Source organism: Pan paniscus, chromosome 16, assembly GCF_029289425.2.
Source record: "Pan paniscus chromosome 16, NHGRI_mPanPan1-v2.0_pri, whole genome shotgun sequence".
Lineage (NCBI taxonomy): Eukaryota > Metazoa > Chordata > Mammalia > Primates > Hominidae > Pan > Pan paniscus.
Genome location: NC_073265.2, coordinates 42,349,460 through 42,363,418, shown reverse-complemented (window position 1 = coordinate 42,363,418; position 13,959 = coordinate 42,349,460). Strand labels below are relative to the sequence as shown.

Below are 13,959 nucleotides of genomic sequence, written 5' to 3'. Positions count from 1 at the left end.
TTGAGGCACTCCACAGTCACGTGGAATAGGACCAAAGCCAGCAGGCAAAAGACAACTTTGGGGAATCTAGAGTTAGCATCTTGAAAATATACGACCATTCTGGCCAGAATCGCCACACAGAGACTCCACAGAAGTTTCCTGAATTTCCACGTGTCATGACAAGCAGCTCTGTAATAAGCTCTCTCTGGTGAATAAAAGTTTATCTGCACCAACAATTATATTTCACATGCCCAAAAAGCAGACTAATCACAAATTTTAAAGCAGCCAGTGATAGGATCATCTCAGAGCTGAAGAACCACTTATGTACTCTCAGCCAGTTGGGGAATGTTACCCCTGCAGGTTTGGATTGCTCAGATTTGCAAAGAGAACAGGTGAAAAGAGAACCGGTGACAGCTGGCCGGTGATTACTCACAGAAACTCCTGATTCAGACAAGAGTAAGTCACATGAAAGGGAAGGATAGAAAAGAAGACGCCGAAAAAGCATTTGGCCCTTGAATTCTCTGATGAGGAGCAGATGGATGTAATCAATTACTTTAATAATTCACAAGGGAGAAAGGCTGCTTTCACCTGAATTATCTAGATAATTTTTAAAGATATAGTTTGGGTGAGGATTTCCTTTTAATCCACACAAACTGCTTATATTTCCCCAGCTTATCAAATAATTTACTTCCACGTGAGCAGGCCAGGCTTACAGAGCTACGATTGCCATAGATGTAACTGCTCCTGGTGATGTCTTTTCTCTTACATTTGTACTTCAGGGAAGAATTGGTTTCAAGCCGAGTCTTTTTTCCTCCTTTGTGTCCTGGTAAGCTTTTCCTCTGGAAATAAACTGGGCTGGCTGTCCCTTTGATCCCATTGTGCGATTCTATCTCGTTCATCAAGCTGTGGCACCTGATCTGTTACAAGGGTATAGAAAATAGTACAATTTGAGCATTTCAAAGTGCAGGTTTTCTATTTTAAAAAGGGATATCTGACAGCCACCTTTAGATCCACTTGCTTATCGGGGTTGCGTTTTAACAAATTTTCGTGAAAGCATGCCATTTATTCTCCAAAATTGGAAAAAATGAACAATGGTGAGTTCATATCCTGTTGAATATGGCTTGAAACATCAAAATCTCCAGCAAAGACTGATAGAAAGAAAGTATCATCATATCAGTGGCATCAGAAAATGGCCCAGGCCTGAGCTTCTACGGTCTGTAATAAAGATGACCACCGCAGCTGGGGTGAGAGTTCAGGGTTGTTTTCCAGCACCGGGGGAACATAGCTTCTTCCCTGATCCATCCGTTGTGTGGGTTGATTAGAAGCAACACAAACAGAAACCTCTTGATTCCATCTTCATCAGGAGCTTTTACTGATTACAGGAAATGGCTGTTAACTGGGTGAATGCATAACATATCTAGAGACAGAGGGCCTAAGATGATTCAGAACCCCTCCCCTCAGACTCTCTCCGTGGCATGAGTGCCTTCTCTCCACATGAGACTCCAATCACCTACCTTTATCATTTCATTAGAAAGAGACAGCCTCGTAATTTGGGGCAACATAAATTATCAAACATCAAATATGGTAATATATTGTAATAAATATGATTAAATGATAACACCAAAGCACAATCAACAAAGCCAGATGTTTCTCCCCTCTTGCTTTGGAATGAGATAAAATTCCACTCTTAGCTAAATATTTGTCTATTTCTAATCAAACATAATTTTAACCGTATCGATGCTACTCATTTAAGAACACTCTAATACTTTTCCTCCGTCATTTTTGTTTAATGTTTTTGAACCCACCCTAGTAGAGTCTAACCCTGAGAACAGTCGTTTTAGATGACATTGCTGTTGCTGTTCAAACTTGCAGAAAGCACTTGGTGAGCAGTCCAGGCCTTTGCTATCCTGAGAATTCATGCTGCAACTCACTGTTGACTGTCACACTTTTGCTTCCATTTGCTTGTGCTTCTCATTATAAGTCAACATGTTTTCATTCGGTTTGTAGAGTGCCCCTTTTTAGCCTCTAGCTGCTGGATGACACCATCTGTGATTGCCAAGGAAATTAAATTAAATTAAGTTAAAATTCAATCAACAGAAGATTGTTGCCTCTATGACTTTACTAGGAACCTTGAGAGCATAAGTGTCTAAATTCCTTTCTCTTAATACAGAAGCAGACCAGCTCTGCTATACCAACATTGGCCCATGGATTAAAACTCCCTTGGAGCCAGGGGCCAGTCACTTAGCCTTTCTGTCCCACCTCAGATGGCCTGCAGCCAACGAGAGACAAATTTCTTTGCTTCTGTAGCCTTTGCTTGGCTTAGGGAAATCTTTGTTTCTTACCAAAAGAAGAAGAACATCTTTAGACTTATGCAAAAAGAAAAGATGATTAATTGGCACAATATTATGTATACTACACCCAAATAAATTCTATATGGATTAATGGCTTTTATTTTATAAATAAAAATAAGCCATAAAAATTGATCTTTTTTATAAAATAAAGTAACACATTGATTTTAGGAATGTATAAGCATTAAAAACACCAAGAACAGTATTGATGAGTTGAACATAATAAATTTGAAAAAGTCAAATCAAAATAATATCATCAACAAGACGCAAATGCAAATAACAAACTACAGGGAAATGTTTGTAATATGTATGACAGGCAATGTACCTTAAACGGACATATACACACAAACACTCATATACAAGTGTATATAATATATAAACTTTTATATGAAAATAAGTAAAAACATCTCATTTATGGTCATAGGGCACAATAGCAATAAATAAATTAAAGAAATACAAAAGACCAAAAATCCTTTCACATTCACCTATTTAAAACAAAAAACAACACGGGTACACACATACACCTTCCAAAAATAATGTTAAACTATTTTTTAATGTAGCAAACTAACAAAGATTCAAAAACATGATTGTTAATCTCATGATAATGAAGTAAAGTACGAACTCGCATACATTGCTAGCAAACTGTAACATGCTACCATCTTCCCAGAAGTTACTTTGGCCTCATGTAGGGAACTTTAATGTATTTGAGGAGAAATTTGTCCCAAATAAATAACCACAGATATTCGTAACAATTTTTGAGAAAGAATTCTCATTGCAGCTTCATTTATAACATCAAAATATTATAATAATGTAAATGTCAATCTGGTTACAAAAATCATATGACAACCATAAAATGAAATATCATGTACTTTCTAAAAATATGTAATTATGTGAGGAAATGTTTACCACACAATGCCATTAAAACAGGGTGAAAAATTATGTATGTATATACATATTTATATTTATATGTGTATATATTTATACAGATTTTGTTTAATAGTATATAAAATATTTCAACATTGTACATCATTTATAATAATATATGCATAAATACATATGCGATCACAGAAAAAGATTAAGAAAAGAAAAAAATGACAAAATGTGAACAGTAATTATTACTGAGTGTTGGGAAGAGTTGTCATTTTAATAGTCCTTATGTTTCTGTGTTTTTCAAAAATGTCGAAAATAAGACAGAATTCTTTATAATTTAATAAGTAATAAATGTTATTTAAAAATAATAACTTGCTTTTACTGTCCTCCCAAATGGCAGAGGTCTTAATCTCTCTTGCTGTATAGTGAGGTATATTTCATTACCATTTCCCATAACCACGTTATAATTATCTTCTTAACCAGTTCATAACAGGAAGTGCAAAGACTCGCAGTAAGGCAAAATACCAGTAAAAATTTCCCAAGGGAAAGAACTAAGTGGTGGAGCCAGGAAATGTGGTTTGCATTATCATATGTGGCTTCAAGTTTTGCCTCCCCATCCTCAGTTCTCCTCCAGGCCTGCCCCCAACCCCTGCCAGCACTTCATCTAAGCAAATGTGCTCAAATTTGGAAAGGGGGTATTGCCATCCCACAACCTGCTCATACTTAATAACTTGAACTTTCACTGCCCCAAACCCAAGGCGCTCATGGGTGTACCCCATATATAACATTCGGACAGGCATGTGTTCAGAAAGGCCAAGAAGAGTTAATTATTTTAAATTCTAGAACCGCGCCCCCAAAACCAAAAAAAAAAAAAAAACCAGAGGTATCATATAAGGGACCATTTGTTCAGGATTTAAGATGTGCCGTCACTCTGCTAAGTGCTTCACACATATTATCTTGTTTATATTCTTAAACCAACCCTGCAAAGTAGGCATAAATATCACCACTTTAAAGATAAGACAGTTGAGGCCAAAAGAAGATAAGTAATCTGATTTACTTAGATAAGTTTTCCATAGTCAAAAATCTAAATTTAACTCAATGCCAGTGCCTATACTCTAAAACCACTGCACCATATTATCTCCAAATAAGATGGGAAATCATGCTTTTAAAACCAACCTGGATACAAGCCCTGCTGTTGGATTTTGATATTTAGAAAGGAGATTCATTTATTTTTCATCATTTCCTCCTCTCTTTTTCAGTAGATTGTTACTTGTTAGGATTTACGGCGTCATTCTCCAAACCTCCCATCAACTCTTAACCAAAACTTAGTATCAGAAACCTACATATTGGATGCCTAAAAGAAACTGAAAACCATATAATTTAGGTGGATGAATTGTTGTTATTCATATTTCACAGATGCATTCACTAAGTCTCATAACATTTCAGGGAACCTCCTTAAATTACATAGCTAACAAGTAACAGAGAAGAGCCTGGAACCCAGGCATCCTGCCCTTGTTCCTGAGAGCCATCAGTACAGGCAACATTTAAAGTTTTCACTCCAAACAAGAAAGTTCTTGTTCCATAGCTGGTGATCCTTAAACCATTTATATATAACTTGCCTTCTGTATGAATAAAACTAGCTATTTTAGAAAGCTAATATTCTTTCTGCATTTTTTCCATGACTTTCCCTCCATGATAATAGCTCTGTACCAGGCACTGTTGTGAGTTATTTATGCAACTTGATTTGTTTAATCCTCTTAAAAACTCTAGGAGGCAAAGTACTGTTATTATACGTATTTCACAGATGAGGAAACTGAAGCCCAGGGATTAAATAACCTGCAAAGTTGGCAGAATTGGGATTTGAACCCAAGTAGCCTGATGCCAGAGTCCATGTGCCATCCCCTACACTGTGCTGTCTCTCCATACAAAAGAAGTGCATGGAAACTGCACCCTGCAACCACCAGAGCTATTATTTTAGTACTATTTACATCACTGCTTAAAGATGTGGAAAATTTGGAGTGAGTCCAAGGACACATAATGAAAATTATTAATGTTTGAAAAATGAAACATATGAGGAAAGGTTACAAGAAGTGAAATTTTTTAGCCTTAAATAGAGAAGTCTGAAGGAGAAGTTAATAACTCTTCAAAAGAATAAAGGATTGTTATGGAGGCGATGGTAATCAGAGTTTATTCCCACTCCACAGAGGATAAAGTAAGAGAAAACCAGCTTAAATTGCAGCAGGAAGACATTAAACCAGCTCTAAGGAAGAACTTCCATTAGGTAGCATTCTATCAATTGTGAATTTCAATTTAACCAGCCCTCCTTATTTTTCCAGTTCAAGCATTATTCCTAATGAGGTCAAGAATTCCCTTTTGAATCACGAATGATTAAATTACACTCAGGACAATATTAGTTTCAAATGTGTTTTATTTCTCAATTATTTGATAATCAGACACTCATACAAGGCTAATATGAAAATTATCAAATGAGAATATATGATTCCTCAGACTATGTCATTCCCAGAACTATCTGCTTAGGAAGAGTTTACATGACCAACAACTCCAGGTAGATGTGGCATCACTTTCTTGAGCCCTCTGTGAATAGAAGCAGGCACCAATTTCTCTGTGCGCTTTTGATGGAGTCCGTCCCAGAAGCAAGGAGGTGAACTGTGTTGACCTCTTGTGGTTCTTTCCTGCTTGATGATTCTATAACCCCCTACATTTGGTCATTCATCCCAATAAAATTTCATTGCTAAAATCCATGGTTTCTTCACAACTGGGAAGAATAAAGTACAGCAATGGTACAGGTAACAATTGTTGATGGATAAGACAAATCAGGCCCCAAGCTAACTTGCAAAGATCTTAACTGTGTCTTTAGTTCAGAGTTCCTCACTGTGGCCCTTTGAACATTTTGTATTAGAATTATCTCTAGTACTGTACTTGTTAAAAATCAATCAGACTCTTTAAAGAGGGGCCCAAAAAACTGCATTTTAAGCACTCTTTCAACCCATTTTTTTCAAATGTACACTAAGCTTTAAGAACCAATGAGATTTGTGTCTAAGGATTTTATTCCACTACTAAGGAAAGGGATATCTAGAGAAATCAATATTTGTCCATCTGGTTACTAGAAAAAATCAGGAACAGAATCAGATGTCCAGAATTCCCATGCCAATAAATCCCTTATCATCTACTTGGAAGCATTACAAATAGATTTTTAGAAAATGTCCTGTGGAATATATACTTGGCATCAAAGCAGTAATCAAAGTAGTTTGTTTCTCAGCATAATTACTGTGGAGAAAAATATCAATGACCTATGTGTTAGTCAGCTTACTTGGCACCACAAATAACTGAATCTCACCTACAAGAGACTCAAACTATAAAGAAATAGATTAGTTCATTCTAGGGGGAGTCTAGAGGTGAGGCAGGCTCCTGGGTCAGTTGATCCAATGACTCAACCCTGCCATTTGAAACCCTGTTTTATCATCTCTCCACTGCACCATCCAGATCATTAGGCTAATATGTCACTTCTCTCTCTGAAGGCCAGAATGTCATTCCAAGAAGGCCCCAGAAAGATTTTTTTTCTTTCATTGGCTCAAATAAGTGGAAGTTTATCCATTCCTCAACCAATTACTGGCAATAAGACTAAAAATACTACAAGACTATAGTACAATAAGACTGAAAAATAGTGGGCTGTAATAACCAGCTGGTGTGGAACAGAGATGGAGAGTCAACCACAATGTGCTTTACAGCCCGACAGGGAAATGGCTAGAGAAGCTCCCATAACCTCCCCAGCCAGAGTCAATCCCCAGAGAAAAGCCACTCAGGGGCCTGGCCTCCACCAGGCACTTTCCCCACCCTTAGTGGACACAGGACTATTTTCCATTTTCAGGGTGTGTTAGCCAATGTTATCTTGGGGCAAGGCCTTCCTGACTCATACACTTAACCCACATTCATGACCATTAACCCAATGCTTTCAGGAGAGAGAGGCATGTCTCCTTCTCTGTGTATAAGAGAGTGCCACATACACTCAAAATATTCTTATATGTGCAAAGAAAAATATCATTTCTTTGTTTTCGTGTTTGAACTAATCTTCCTCCCAAGCCCATAACATTTGGGCAGAAGAGTTAAGAGTGGTTCATTTTGGTCCAATGTAGTAAACTCAGAAGGGCCATTGTAAACAAAATTGCTATAGGTGATTCAGTCATCTTATTTGGTTTAAAGACTCAGTATTTCAGATTTCCTCCTACTTCAAAATGGTGTTTGGGTATAGAGGAAGCCTTAACCATAGAGAAGAGACAGGAGGTTTAGGTCCACACAGCATCATCCCATTGCCAATCATGAGTGTTCCTCACTGAAGGGGGCCCCTTCAGAACATTCTGACTTCTCCACTCTGCCTCTGACCCACTCATTCTCCCTACATTTCCCTAGATCCAGGAGCACTGGGCTTTCTCTCCACTCTTCCAGTTAGGATAGAACATCCCTATGTCCTACCCTCCTCCATTCATAGGTTGCATTTAAATTACATACTCCTGCCCCAACCATAATGGTGATTTAGTGTATGGATGAAGGCATCTGATAAAAGAGCATTAAAAGGAGCTATTTCAAAAGTATTATACCTAGTACACATGATAACGTGCAAAATACTCAGGGTATCCTTCAAAGCCACTGGATAAACCTATTCCACTAACACATGAGGATATAGGGAGGAAAGAGTAGGACCAAATGTAGTTAACTATAAAAACATAAACAAAACCCATCATCCCTGTGAAATATCAAAGCTGGAAAGATTTGTCTGTCCCCTTAGAGACTAAGGTTTAAGTGCAAAAGGATAAAGTATCCATGAAATAAAAAAAAGAGACAAGTTTCCAGTAATCCTGACTGTGTCTAGACAGGCAACATCTAAAAGCCATATTGGCCAGAATCGTTTTTGCCATCAATCTCCATGGTGATGGGGCACAGAAGTATCAGTGACACCAGTGCCATTAACACATAAGCTACAGAAAAGACATGAGTCAGTCCAGAGCCCCGGCAAAAGAGATCTTTCTAACTGTAGAGAAGACTTCAGTGTCATCATAGTTCATCTACTTAGCTAATACTTTTTTCAGAAAAATTACAAATTAAAACCAAACATAAAGTGTTTGATGAAATGTCATTCAGTGGTGTTGAATATTAATTCATATTTGAGTCCATTGTTGACCTTCAAAAAAAGAATATTGTTCTCTTTTTTTCCCTAGTATAATTACATGCTTATATTTGAACTAAATCCACATCCTGTGCTTCTCCTACAAAGCATAGGCATGTACCATGCTACAAGGAAAACCATGTATTTTAAAAGTCATTGTATTTGTTAAGGAAAGAACTAATGACCTTCCTATAACTCAGATTGAAAAAAATTTTAAATTCAGTTTGTGTTTTAAACATTGTAAATATTTTTATATCAGGCCAGCCTCCATGCTAGAAGTAAATGCTAATTAGCCAGTCAATGCCAATCAAAAAATGCATTAAAATTGGGGAAAAAGATAAGGTTAGAGCAGGTAGAAAGAGAAATGACTAGCTAGACTATGTTGACACTGCCAGAGCATGCCAATAGAAAAATATGTGTAATGTTTTCCTTATTAGCAATAAAGAAGATCCAAGATTTCCTCTATTTTTTCTGTTTCTGATTTAAAACAGATGACTTCATAACTCAGAGGCTGTTTTGGAAGTCCACCTTGAAGAAAGAGATCTTCAGTTAAGGAGGCTATCTTAGTAACAAGAGGTTCATACAGAGAAATTCAGTCTGCCAAGAGGAGGTGACATCTAAGCCAGAATTTGAAGAATAAATGAGAATTCATCTAGGCAGAAAAGACAGAAGGCAATGGTAAGGAAAGCATTCCAAGAAGCGTGAATGGCATGTGCAAGGCAGAGACGTGGGCCACTTCTTGGCCTATTCAAATCATCTCATCACACTGCTGTTGTAAAGAAGGGGATGTGGGAGCCTTAAAAATAGGAGTGGGCTCCCAAGTGTCAGGTACTGCAGAGAAGCTGACATAAGACAAACACAGACTATTCCCACAGTGATCTTAATGAGAACGGTGTCAGTGGCTGAGGCTAGGTTGCAGTGGGGTTTAGTAAACAGGATGTTAAAAGAATGGGCTATGATAGGGAAAAGAGAGATTGTCTAAATGCTTGAAAGCATTGTAGAATACAAGGAAGGTTTTGTTCTGGTTTTGCTAGAATGGAGGAACTTGATCACATGTTAAGCTAAGGGAAGGAAGACAGGAAGCTGAAAACACAGTAGAAAAAGTAGATCGTTGATACAGCAAGGCTCCAGGTGACTCAGGAAGAACAGAGCAGGGAGGGTAATGCCTCCTATGGGTCCAGAGAATGATACAGATGTAAATAAGTTTGTAGACAAGGAGACAAGAAATTAAGAAGTTCCTGATTAATAATCTCTAATTTCTCATAAGTAGAAACTAAGGATATTTATTTATAAGTAAACACCATTATGTTCTGTACATGCTTTAAGGTAGCTAAATGGGATGGTCCATCCACCAAGAGAAATTAGGATGGGCATCACAGAGAAGACAAAGCTGTTAAAGGAAATAGAAGCACTCACCAGAAAGGAAGGAAAATAACTGGTAAGGGATCTTGAGGCGCAAAGGATATTAGAAGTTATGAACTTGCACTGACACAAATATGCAGTTTGTGACTTTCTCCAACAGTATTCAATAGACTGACTGTGCCACTAGAAGTGTGTAGGAGATGCATGCCAAAAACATAAGCAGTAGAGAGATATGATGGTATTGGTGAGAGAGAAGTTATGATGAACAGTAGCAATTTTAGGCTGGTGCAGAAAGAAGTCAGAAAACTGAGTAATCGAGAAGCATGAGAGGCAGGCACTGTTGGGGTGACAGAGAAGGCAGTACACATGGGAGGCGCCATCCTAGAAAAGGGCTGCGGGGCTTGAGATTTCAGGTATGGAACAGTCCCATGATGGCAACATGTTGCTGTAGATAAGAATCGTTGATGTGGATTAGAGATGAAGGCCATTGGCACTGAGATCAAGGAATTGGAAATACGGTGCTAAATATATTGTCTACGTGATATAAGAAATCACTCAGGTGATGACAGAAGTTGGAGAGGAGAAAAGTTCCCATGTCACTCACATGGGACAGATCAGAGGGGAAGGAGTTAATGGCAACAGGGCATGCAGAGGAATATAAAAAGCTTGGTGTGATCTTCAAAGCAGGGAGAATATTCTGGGAATGAAGAGAAATGGTATCAAAGAAGCTGTAGAAAGTGAGAAAAGACACAGCGGGGGAGAAGTCTATACTTATTTATAGACTTTACTATTTAGATACTTTATTTATAAAATACTTTATTTATATACTTTATTTATCTACTTTACTATTTAGAGGGATACAGATAAGTGACATCTTCAGATGAGACATAGATCATATCTTCTGACCTATGAAAGATAGGTGATGGTTAGGGCCAGAATGGGGAAGGAGTGCTGCAAGAAGAGGCTGAGGTGCCAGAAACACTGTGTAAAAAATAGACAGGAGGATCTCCATTTGGAAAATGGGTGGACACCCAGGAGGAATATAAAGGCAAAAAATTGAATGAAGATTGACAGAATCAGCACATCTATGGTGTCCAAGACCTTGGATTCAATTGAATTAACTGGACTCAATTTTCCATTGCCTGGGTAATGCTGTTAGGGTCTTGAAAAGGCCAAGGACCAGAGGAGTATGGGGCCCACACCTGCAGCTACTCCCTACTTTAGCCCTGTGTGGAAACTGCCCAAGGGCTCATGGTAATATCTAGCCCAGTGGCCTGGGCATCTCAACTGCCACGTCCAATTTTATTAAGGTTAGCTGTTGCTAGTAGGAATCATGCAAGTTCTTTTTCTTATTTAACTCTGGCATGTTGGTAAATTTTCTGCTGAGTTGTAGTGTCTTTCCCAGCGTTAGTGTAGACTCTATAAAACTGTGATTGGTTTTACTGACCAATTTAGTTACGTTACAACCTGGCTAGTAGTTCTGTTTTGTAACCCAGGAAGGAAATAAATTTTAGATGCCAGTTTTCCCTCTTCCACTGTCTGTTCATGGTCATGTGACCCAGATAAATTGGGCCACTAATATTCACAGCTCATGTGTGATGGCATCTAGGTTTTTGGTTTACAATTAAACAGAGTTATTAGAACTGGCACTAAAAATATTTATCATCTTAAGTTCCTTGCCTGTAGTGATGTAAGTTTTAACTATTCTTTCTACTTGTGAACTAAATGTTTTCTATGGGTTTCCCTTCATTGCTTTATGGTTAACCATCTCAATTACAATAAGACCAGATATTTATAGACTTCCTTGTTCTCTTCACTAATTTGATCTTTAATTCTTTAAACCTATCTGTCACAACTGTCACAGTAACCCAGAGAATATGTAAACTCACCCACTCTGTAAAATGCCTAGACGAAAATTTCCACCATAATTTTATTTATTCACATCTATTTTTCCTAGCACATAGTCTACCATTTATACATTTTGAAAAAATTAATCAAAAGAAAGCTTTGTCTTTCACATTTCCTACATATACAGCTTTAATGGGTTCTTCTGTCTGTTATTTGAAACTATAATCGTTGCTGCCAAAAGAGGCAAGTCTACATACATAAAACTTGTACTTACTATGGTAGATGAAGAGTTAAATCAAAGGGCCAGCTAGCGATCTAGTCCTGGGTAGGAAGACAGGAGAGAAGCAGGACATCATGAGTTCTCTCTACACTCCTAAGCTCTGCTCACTTTATGTTCACTTACAGTGCTAACACCTAGAAAGCCCCAGGGAAACCAGGAGGAATTGGTCACCCTACCACAAGAGACCCTCTCCACTGTTCTCAATCTCTGCCTCCTCTTGATTTTGTCTGGACAAGAAGCTACTAGGTGTGTTTACCCTCAACCTAATTTCCCAGGTTCCCAAATCTGAAATTTTAAGGAAAGAAATATATCTTAAACATATATAACACAGCTCAGTTTCTTAGGAATTACTACTATGTTCTTCACAGAATAGAATCAGCTTCATTTAAAGAACGATTTCTCAACCCTGACACTCGATATTTAGAATTGGATCATTTTTGTTGTGGGGAGGTGTCTTGTACATTGCAGAATGTTTAGCACCATCACTGGCCTCAACCCAGTATCCTCTACAGGGGGAAGCCAGTAGCATCCCCCCGCCCCCATTGTAATAACCACAAATATCTCCAAATATTGCCAAATGTCCTCTGGGAGGCAAAATCATCCCAGTTGAAAAAATCGCTGATTTAAAAGACTATCCTCCCCACCGTACCTTCACCCCAAGAAGGACTGCTAGGAAAGAAGGAAAGAAAGAAAGAAAGAAAGAAAGAAAGAAAGAAAGAAAGAAAGAAAGAAAGAAAGAAAGAAAGAAAGGAAGGAGGCAGGCAGGCAGGCAAGAAAGAGAAAGAAAGAAAAGAAAGAAAGAAAGAGAGAGAAAGAAAGAAAGAAAGAAAGAAAGAAAGAAAGAAAGAAAGAAAGAGCAAAGGAGAGAAAGACAGAAAGAGAGAAAGGGAGAAAGGGAGGAAGGGAGGGAAAGTAAGAAAGAGAAAGAAAGAAAGAAAAAAGAAAGAGAGAGAGAAAGAAAGAAAGAAGGAAAGAAAGAAAGAGGAAGGAAGGAAGGGAAGGAGAGAAAAAGAAAAAGAGAAAGAAGAAAGAAAAAAGAAAGAAAGAAAGAAAAAAGAAAAGAAAGAAAGAAAAAGAAAGGAGGGAGGGAGGGAAGGAAGAAGGGAAGGGAAGAAAGAAAGAGCAAGGAAATGGAGAGGACAAAAAGAAAGTGAGTAAGAAAGGAAGGGAGAAAGAGGGAAAAAAAGAAAATATGGTAAAGATACTTATATTGAAAAAAAAAAAACATGAAAAAACAAAAGGGGAGATGGTTAGAAAGAAAATTAGATCTTGATTCCAAGAAAAAAACGCATTAATCCACTTTCCTCTAGACCTAATCCTAATTTCAAAGATGAGAAATTTATGGCAAAATCTTTAATCCTGCTTCCTCTAAAAATAGACTTAAGTTGATTAATTTATGTAAATAGAGATTTTGACAGAGAAAATATGAATCAGACTCTGACAGGTGTATAGATCAAAAGTCAGCCAATCCCACTGAAAAATATTTATTCTGAGCAGCTGACAGGCACACTGTTGGGAGAAGACTGGAGGCACAGAGGGCTTTGCTCATCTGAATCAACTGTTTACTATAAAGAAAATAAATTTATTTTCTCACAGCTCTGGGGGCTGGGAAGTCCAAGACCAAGGCACTGGCATCTGGTGAGGGTTTTCTTGCTGCATCCTCACAGGGCAGAAGAGCAGAAGAGAGCAAAGCCACTCCTGCAGGCTGTTTTTATAGCAGCATTAATCCTTTCATGAGGGCAGAGTCCTCATGACCTAGGCATGTCCCATTCTGCCCCAGCCCCCAACACTGTTACATTCAGGATTATGTTTCCAACACATAAATTTAAGGGAACACATTCAGAACATTACACCTGGTAAAATGTTGAAATGTTATACTCTACCAGGCCCCTCTGTGCATATCATTAAATGTTTTTTAAAACCTGTGCTCAAACTTTCTAAGGGCAAATAGTCTAAGTGATGATATAATAGATAAAATAGACCTGTCATTTGTGGCTCCCAATGATTCTGTTAACCTCATTTTGGTAGTTTTACGCATGATGCATTAAGCTTTTCCCAAGAAGAATCTGAAAACCTCCATTTCAAACATC

At 37.9% G+C, this 13,959-nt stretch overlaps 1 long non-coding RNA gene across 1 annotated transcript; it reads right to left on the bottom strand.

Moving 5' to 3' along the window:
• Positions 1-436: 436 nt before the first annotated feature.
• LOC130540845 (uncharacterized) lies at positions 437-13,754 on the bottom strand. The gene is made up of 3 exons (XR_008954848.1): positions 13,464-13,754; positions 11,864-11,910; positions 437-896 (listed from the first exon to the last, which is right to left on the bottom strand). It is a non-coding gene; the product is annotated as an uncharacterized LOC130540845 (long non-coding RNA).
• Between the last annotated feature and the right edge of the window lie 205 nt (positions 13,755-13,959).